Source organism: Mus caroli, chromosome 6 (assembly GCF_900094665.2).
Source record: "Mus caroli chromosome 6, CAROLI_EIJ_v1.1, whole genome shotgun sequence".
In the NCBI taxonomy this organism is placed as follows: domain Eukaryota; kingdom Metazoa; phylum Chordata; class Mammalia; order Rodentia; family Muridae; genus Mus; species Mus caroli.
The window spans coordinates 75,080,771-75,090,770 of NC_034575.1; positions in this window are offsets into that span (position 1 = coordinate 75,080,771).

Here is a 10,000-nt window from a genome sequence, read left to right on the forward strand (position 1 = left end):
GAAAGGAGAAGAAGAGAAGAGAAGAGAAGAGAAGAGAAGAGAAGAGAAGAGAAGAGAAGAGAAGAGAAGAGAAGAGAAGAGAAGAGAAGAGACTTGGTTCTTTGAGAAAATCAACAAGACAGACAAACACCTATCCAAATTAACTAAAAGGTAGAGATGGAATATCCGAATTAACAAACCAGGAACAAAAAGGGAGACATAACAACAAACACTGAGGTAACATAAGGATATACTTTAAGTATCTATTCTTGACCTGGAGAATTGAAGAGAAGTTAATAATTCTTTCAATAGCTATCACTTACTATAGCTAAATCAAGATTAAATAAGCAATTTAAATATGCCTATAACCCCAAGTGAAATAGAAGCAATCACTAAAAGTCTTCCAACCAAAACAAGTGGTATTAGTGCAGATTTCTACCAGAATTTCAAAGAAGTCTTAGCAGCACCACTCTTAAAATTATTCCCCAAACTAGTAACACCAGAAATATTGTCCAATTCATTTTATAAGGCCACAGGTACCCTGGTACTCAAACCACATAAAGACTCAACAAAGAAAGAGAATTATAGACCAATACTCCTATGAACAAGAATGTCAAAAGGCTAAGTAAAATACTTGCAAACCAAATCCAAGAACACATCGAAAAGATCTTGGTGGATACCAAGATCAGGAGGCTTAATCTCAGTGACATGGAGATGGTTCAAAATACAAAAATCAAGAAGTGCAATCCATCACATAAACAATCTGAAAGAAAAAAAAAGAAAGATGATCATCACAACAGATGCAGAGAAGGCCTATGACAAAATCCAACAGTACTTCATGATAAAAGTACCAGAGAAATTTGACATGTAAGAGACATACCTAAACACAAGAAACACAAATTACAGCAAACACGGTGAGCATCAAGTTAAATGGAGAAAAACTCAAAACAATTCTGTTAAAATCAAGAATAAGATAAGGTTGTGTACTCTCCATATCTATTTGATATGGTAGTTGAATTCATAGCTAGAGCAACAAGAAAACTGAGAGATCAACAGGATACAAATCGCAAAGAAATCAAAGTATTATTATTGGTAGATGGTTTGATAGTATACATAAGTACTCCAATAATTGTACCAGGGAATGTCCAAAGCTGATTAAATAATTTAGCCTAGTGGCTGAATATAAGATTAACTAAAAAAGAAAGAAAATTTATAATCCATCTATATAAAAATGACATGTGCTAAGAAAAAAAGGGAAACAATACATTTCCCAAAAGCTTCAAGTAATATAAAGTATTTTTTTTCAGTTTTTTATTAGGTATTTTCCTCATTTACATTTACAATGCTATTCCAAAAGTCCCCCATACCCTCCCACCCACACCCCTACCCACCCACTCCCACTTTTTGGCCCTAGCGTTCCCCTGTACTGGGGCATATAAAGTTTGCAAGTCCAATGGGCCTCTCTTTCCAGTGATGGCCGACTAGGCCATCTTTTGATACATATGCAGCTAGAGTCAAGAGCTCCGGGGTACTGGTTAGTTCANAATGTTGTTCCACCTATAGGGTTGCAGATCCCTTTAGCTCCTTGGGTACTTTCTCTAGCTCCTCCGTTGGGAGCCCTGTGATCCATCCAATANCTGACTGTGAGCNTCCACTTATGTGTTTGCTAGGCCCCAGCGTAGTCTCACTAGAGACAGCTATATCAGGGTCCTATCAGCACAATCTTGCTAGTGTATGCAATGGTGTCAGCACTTGGAGGCTGATTATGGGATGGATCCCTGGATATGGCAGTCTCTAGATGGTCCATCCTTTCGTCTCAGCTCCAAACTTTGTTTTTGTGGTTACTCTAATAAAGCAAGTGAAAGACTTGTTTGATAAAAACATTAAGTCTTTAAAGAAAAAAATGAAGGAGCTACCAGAAGATAGAAATATCTCTGATGGTCATAGATTAGTAGGATTAACATATTAAAATGGCAGTATTACCAAAACCAATCTATTGATTCAATGTAACCCTTATATAAATTATAACACAATTTTTTACAGACCTTGAAAGTACAAGTCTCAACTGCATATAGAAACACTTAACTGCCTATGTTTGCTCTATTTACTTCTGTATCTCCCTGCCCCCACCCTGGGAATTTAATAAAGACTTTTACAAAGATTATTAACTTTTTCTAAGTACCAACTTTTCTATTAATTGACTCTTTTAAGTTTGTTTTCTTTTTATTTAATTAAGTTTTTTTTTCTCTGTGTGTGATGGTGTGACACCTGTATTTCAGGCAGTAGCAAGGCCAATGTAGAAAGATTACATATTTGAAGCCAACCTGGATGTTATGACACTATAGGAGAAGTGATTAATTGTCTGTTCATCTGAGAGAAGAGACCAAATGAAGTACCAAAGTTAGGATTCCAACAAACTTGACCTTGTGAGTTTTAATGGAATTAGGGCAGTAGACAGACAAATGGGTGAGAGTTTACTTATAGAAGTAAAAATGACTCAAAAAAAAGCTCCAGTTGTGTAAATTTTTTTTTCATTATGTCTGATCGCTTTATAAAGAGCAGATCAACCTATAGCTCGGCAAAAGCATAAGTGACAGAATTTCCAAACCTAGAGAGGGTCTGTGGTGCCGCCGAGAGAGAGAGAGAGAGAGAGAGAGAGAGAGAGAGAGAGAGAGAGAGAGAGGAGATTCACCGTGAGCAGGTTGCTGGGAAGTCACTATGAAGACACCAATGGAACAGAAGTAGCTAGGGCAAGACTAAGTTGGCAAGGAACTGGGCACATGTCTGGATAGTAGGCAGCCATGACGGTAGGGTAGTAGACAGGTTAGAACAGGGTTAGAATAGATGAATATCTGCCCAGTTATCGTGCAAGAGGCTTGTAATAAAGATAAGATCTTTCTTCAGGAACTAGATCAGGAGTAGAAAAATCCAGAATTACTATTCTAGTTAAGTGCCCATGAAACTTGGCACTTTTCCTGGCAGTTTATTTCTGCCTCTTCTAGACGGCTCAGCTCCTCTGAGAATGTTCTTCCGGAGTTCCGACCATTTATGTATGTTTGGGGAAAGAGGAGCCTAGTGGATAGGGTCAGTTTTAGGACTTCCTAAATGCTTCCTAGTTTTAACTTTGATTTGTTTACTTTCTGAAAAAAAAAAATCTTCCCTGAAGAATGACATGTTTTTACCCTCTCTTAGAAGAGTATATGTATCATAAGGCTTTTCATCTCAGGGAAAATTACACTCAGCTTCATGGTATGGCTGTATTCCAAGGAGAAAGAAAAAAAAAGGTAAAAACAAAGAAGCAGAGAAAAGAAAAGGCAACAAAATGTTTTAACTGTTTATGTTTATTCTCTTCTACTTTGCCAAATGTTTTATTAATGTCATTTTCCAGAAGCATACTTGCAAATTTTTGAATATTTCTTTCATGATTAAAATTGAATGAAGCATCTATTCCTGAATAGTTCTGCTTATTTAGATACTGTGTAACTTGTCAGCCTTACTGGGATCTCTGTTACTAGCCTCTTGTGTTTTTTCTCTTGGCTGGATTGCATTCTATAAAGCTCTTTAAAACTATTTACTTGTTAACCTGTGCAATGTGGTTAATGTATTTTTTATTTGAGAAAATCTACGTTGGCTTTCTATAAACCAACATATTTACAATGTTATTTTCCTATCTGACACTCCCAACTGCTCATGGCATGCCATTGCTTAACATTTTTTTTACCTTTGACAGTCCTTCTGCCTGACTATTTCTATTCTTATTTTCTCATAAGTATTTCTAGTTTGTATTTTAATTTTACTGCTTTTGTCTGCTCATTACTTCGGGATTTTACCTCCAGTGATATTGTGCTTTACTATTTAGGATCCACTTCAGGCACACCTAACAGGATTAAGTGCTTCTTCTACTCCCAGGAAGCACTGCCTATTATGATTTCTTTAAACAAAATTGTCCATGCAAGATGTTTTTTCTTAAATACATAGATGAGATGAACTGGAACAAAATAAAAGCTCCTATAAGATGGATATGCACTTTTTTAATTCTCAGGAGAGATTAATTTTATGCAATTAAATGCCTAGTTTTTCAAAGCAATTTTACTTATTGTACCTTTGTGTTTATTGTTGCTGATATTGCATTCAGCTCCAAATGGAGGATGTGTCTAAATATGTCTCAAGGATGTCCAGTTACATTTCTTAATTTGATATATCTCTAGACATTTTTTTTCTTTTCATGGCCAATGCAACCCTTAAAGAAAAACACAATATTTAAGGTCTTAGATAAGTTCATAGAGACAAAAGATCTTAAAACATTGTTCTAACAGCCTGAGTTAGTAATAGTGTCAATATGTAGTGAAAGATTAATGACACTCAAGTATTGAGTAAATTATTATAAAAACATATTTTTACGTGTATAGTTCAATGAAGGTTAATTCTGCTCATATGGGAATTTTTGTTTAGAAAGAAAGGTGAGAGAATCAGTCACATTTCTCTTGCAATAAAATCAGCTGTGAATGTAAAAAAAAAAAATGTCAAAAAACAAAAATTTGCTCCACCCTACCACAAGGACACTTGCTCCACCATATTCACAGGGGCTTTATTGGTAATATTCAGAATCTGGAAACAATCCAAATGTTCCTCCACAAAAGAATGGATACAGAAAATTTCATTTATATAATGGAATACTATTCAGCTATTAAAAACAAAGGTATCATAAATTTTGCAGGTAAATATTATCCTGAATGAGGTAACTTAGACCCAAAGGGACATGCCTGGTATGCACTCAGCGTTGATAAGTGGACATTAGACATAAAATACAGGATAGTCATGATATACCCCACAGACCCAAAGAAGCTAAACAAGAAGGGTCAAGACCCAAGTGAGGAGGCTTGAATCGCACTTAGAAAGTGGAATAAAGTAGTCATAGTTGGCACAGGGAGGAAGAAAACTGGGTGGAAGAGTGGGTGGGGAGTAGAAAGGAGGTTGATCAGGAGCAGAAAGGGGGTTGGTTAGGATCAGGTGTCGGGGGAGACAAAAGAGAGGGCTAGAGGGCCAGAGGGCCAGGAGAATGAGTGGAAATCTTCAGCTCTCTCAGGTATGGAGAGTGAGGGAATGTTTATAAAGTCCCAGAGATCTGAGATGGGAGAGGCTCCCAGGAGACAATGCAGGTGATCCCAGCCCAGATGCTTAGTAGTGGGGTTAGGGAACCTGAAGAAGCCATGTCCTGTAACCAGGCAGGACCCTCGATAGAAGCAAAAGTATACCAAACTACCCACAAAAATCTGAGCCCAAAATTTAACCATATCAAAAAAAAAGTGCAGGAACAAAGTTGGGACAGAGACCAAAGGAATGTCTAACCAATAACCATGTCTATTTGAGACCCATTCTATGGGCAAGCACCAGTCTCTGGCACTGTTAATGATACTCTGATATGTTTGCAGACAGGAGCCTAGCATAACTGTCCTCTGAGAGGCACTACCTGGCAGCTTCATGAAACAGATACAGAGACTCACAGCCAAACGTTGAATAGAATTCTGTGGAATAGTTAGGAGAAGGATTAAAGGCCCTAAAGAGGATAGGAACTCCACAGGAAGACCAATGGAGCCAACCAATCCTTGGGAGCTCTCAGAGACTGAGCTACTAACCAAATAGCATACACAGGCTGGATCTATGCCCCTATACTAGTGAATGTCTCCATGTGGGGCCCCCAACAACTGGAACAGAGGTTGACCCTAAAGCTGTTGCCTCTCTATTGAATCAGTTTTCCAACAGGTCTGCCTTGTCCTGCATCAGTGGAAGAGGATGGGCATAACCCTACAGAGACTTAATGTTCTAGGTTGAGGGAATACTGGGGGGCATGCACCCTGTCAAAGGAGAAGGAGTGGAGGTAGGGGAAAGAACTCTGGCATGGGGGTACCAAGAAGGGACTGCTGTGATTGGGATGTAAATAAATAAATAAATAAATAAAATAAGCAAAAACCAAAAACAAACAGAAACCTAAACTCAATAACCACAGAAATGACTCTTGCTATTTTCTGGTAAGGTTAGAAGCAGGTTACAGATTTATATTAGAGATGGAGGCACTTCACACTAGCATAGGTATAGGAAGTAGATGAAATGAGGACTACACTAGTGTCTATTTGTCACAACCAATTCTGAGTGATTTCTCTGAGATATGGACCACTTATAGAAAAAAATGGGGAGAGAGTGGGTGGGAGGGGATTTGAAATAGTTTGTAAAAGTTGCCTAAAATAGTACAATTGGGATTTCCCTTAACACATCACCTTAAAACTTGAGCTTAATTAGTCTTCATAGATGCCAAGGTAGTTACAGCTGTTTGGGTACACTGACCAGAATTTGTTTGCCTTGCCCTGCTGTCCATACTCACACGTAGTGCCATCTGCCTTCTTCACATCCTGGAATCTGTAATATTGATACTATTCTCTCACCCCTGATTGTAAAAAGATTAGCAAATTGTTTATCTCCTCCCTCTGTGTTCATAGAAAATAGGGCAAAACTCAAGCTCTCACTTCCTCTGTCACTGTCAGGCAGAGTTCTTTATCATGTACCAGATTCCTGCCAGCAGAGTCCTGATTTTACACTGATCACTCATGCTACCTACAGAAGCATGACTGGCTCAGTTCCTGGCCTCAGCCTTGGACAGTTTTAACTAAGTTGTTTAGGGTGGTCAAAATGACCCAAAATCCCTATTTATCTTTGGGTATATTTGCACAGCTTGAAAACAACACCACCAAACCCAATAATTCCTTCGCCAATGGTCATGACTCTAAAGGCAAGGCTTTGACCTAGATTTCACAGAGAGACATCCTTGTCAAAATGATAAATACAGACAACAGTATTGTCTGGGTCTTTTCTGATATCCCGGATCTTTGTTCTGTTTTCCCACTGTCACTTGCACATGTAGTATAAAAAGTCTAAAGCCACTGGTCTCCTAATTGTAGTAACTTAGAGCCTTGATTCCTATTTGAATATTAGTTGAAAGTGCAGTAAAGTGTTATTTCCAAAGCACTTGCATTTAACAAGAATAAAGAAAAATCTGGGCAGCTGGAGCTATAGTTCAGTTGATAGACGCTTGACGCACACATGAATATCTGGGTTCCATTTTTGGTAGCACATTGGGTATTGTAATAATCTAGCACTCACAGTTATTCATGACCACACAGAAAGTTTGAGGTGAGCCTGAACTACACTAGACCCTGCCTTTAAATCAAATGAACAAATAAGTAAATAAATGACTGTTTAATTTTATTTTAAAATTTTCATTTATATATTTCATGGAAATGTGTGTATATATCTATGTGGGCATGTGTACAAAGGTGCATATGGATGACAGAGAATAGTGTGTGGGAATTGGTTCTCTCCTTCCTCCACATGAATCCTGGGAATCTAATTGAAGTTGTCAGGCTTCATAGCAAGTGCCTTTACTCATATAGCCATCTCACTGGAATGAAAGAAATAACATTATTTTAAAAATCCTAAGTGGAAGATTTTAAGTAATGTGACTTCTAAATAAGGCAAGAGATTCTACATGGGAATTCTTCAAACTCTGCCAAATCAATTTTCTTAGAAAAACAGTGTTAATAGCTCTTGCTTTATTCATATTAGGAATGCTTGTTATTTGCCACCCTTTGTGCACTTCAGTAAGAACTTCCATTGGACTGATACAGTCAATTTTTATCCTTTAGTTATAACTCGGGAAATTTAAGATTAGATAAATAATGTTATAAATGCCATATAGCAGCAGCCTCTACAGACTTCTGTGTTGAAATAAGTCATGTCTTACTATTGATAGTCAAGAGGGAGAAAAGTTTCCCTCATAACAGAGCCTTGAAATCCTGACACAGGCTTGTTCCTAGTTAGCAGCTTGCACCACACCAATATTTTAGGATTTCTTAGTTTGTACTAATTGAGAAAACTGTGTTAAATGAACTGTGATCCCTTTTCATATACAATTCTGATATAAACTATTATAAGTTATCAGTGAAGCTGATAGCAAGTCTAAACTATTGGGCTGTCTTTCTAAATTCACACACAGAAGTGAGAAAAACATGACAACCTTATTTAGTGGAAGCAAGATCAAAATCTTTCATTTATGAGAGTACACATTTGACTCTAAGGGAGTATCACTTTGAAATGTGTTGCTGCTATAAGCCTATACATTCTGAATTGTTTGGTTTCTTAACTGTTAATTGAGATGCAATTTCATTTGCATAATATAAGACTAGTATGGTAATTAACACTCTTCTTACTAATTGTCACCCAATTAACCTGCTTTCAATGTCTTCTTGGTGAAAGTGCAGCATCCAAATATTACATTTTGCAACCTAGTTGCTGCATAAGGCTGTGATTACCTTTTATGGCTTATAAAATTTATAATTAATGGCATTGCAGCTAGACCTGGCCTCAACCTTATAACTCAAAACATCTATTAGGTAATTATTTAATAACTAATTAAGTTTTAGCCATCACAGTAAATCAACTTAAAATGCCTCTCTTCTAATATAGATTTAACATGTCAAGAGAGACTCTTGAATGATCAGGAGCAGAGTCAACCATCCTATTCAGATTATCCCTTGATGGTTTTTTCAGGAACATCTATACATCATAACTCAGCTCCCACCCTAGGGGCAGAAATGTCTTATCACTCATTTCAAAGGCAGGACTTTGACAAAGAAAGCATCTTAGTTTTGAGCAGGAATTGATAACTTCAAGTTCTGTTTCCAGCCCAGACTCTGTTTACGATGCTTTGAGCCATTTATTCCTAACCTCCTGCCCCTGCCTCTTTGCTGTGCTCCCCCAAAGAGGCCTGTTGCAGAACGAACAAGACCCTCATCCTTATTTTTCAAGCTAGATTTCACTTGCTATATTACAGACAGTTTAAGACTTCACTGAAAGACGGGTCCTAAGCTTTTGAAATCCAGGGAGCTATCTATTTTCTTATAAAATGCTGATAAGTGGTATCAGAAAATATAATACTAAATCCCCTGTAATGGAAAAAAATAGAGATGAAACCATTGCAAAACCAAACACATGGTTATATGTTCAAATCCTAACAGTGAGGAGGATCATAGATATGAATAGTAAGTAGCAACTGAAGATGCTGTCACTTAAAACTCAGACATTCTTCCCACTGTAAATCTACATCATAATGGATAATGTTTTTCTATACATTAGTATAAGAGGCCATATGGAAATAACATATTTTCCTATGAGCAATTCTCTCATGTTCACTTTTTGAAATAAATTCTGTGGACTCCAGCTATTGATTGATTGATGAATTTAATACATATTTATTTACTATTAGATACTACAGCATGCTTTAAGAATCCAATTGTTAATAAAAGATACAAAATTAGGGTTAAAAACAAACAGCATTGGAAATATAGACATTAAACAAAGTACTGCCAGCAAAAATGAAAAACATGTTAGTGAACATGATGGAGGACACTGTCAGGACTCAGAGCTCCAGAGAAAAGAGTAACCAGAGAACATGGCACAGACTCAAAGCCTGGAGAAATGGGGCAGAGCTGTGGGAGGCCCTGGCATTTGGGATATAGCGATTTGAATGACAGATGTCCTAATAAGCTTATGTGACCCTAGCTAAGATTTCTAGTGATGAGGAATAAGAAGCCTGAATCAGCTGTAATCATTCAAGACTTCCAATAGAGGGATTAGGACACCTACCCAGCCACAAAGTCTCAGACCTTCAATTTGTTATCCAACAATGGATGGAAATAGATGTAGAGACAAACAGCCAAACATTTGTAGGAGAATGGGGAATCCTGTGGAAGAGGGGTAGGAGGGATTGTAGGAGGCAGATGGGTGAAGGACACTTCAAGAAAACTTACAAAATCAACTAAACTGAGCTTATCTGGGATGACAGAGACTGAACCTCCAACCAGGAATTTGGGACTGACTTAGGTCTCTGAACTTGTGTCACAACTGTATAGCTTGTTCTTCTTGTGGAACTGCTAAAAGTGGGAGCAGGTGTTGTCTCATATTATCTGTT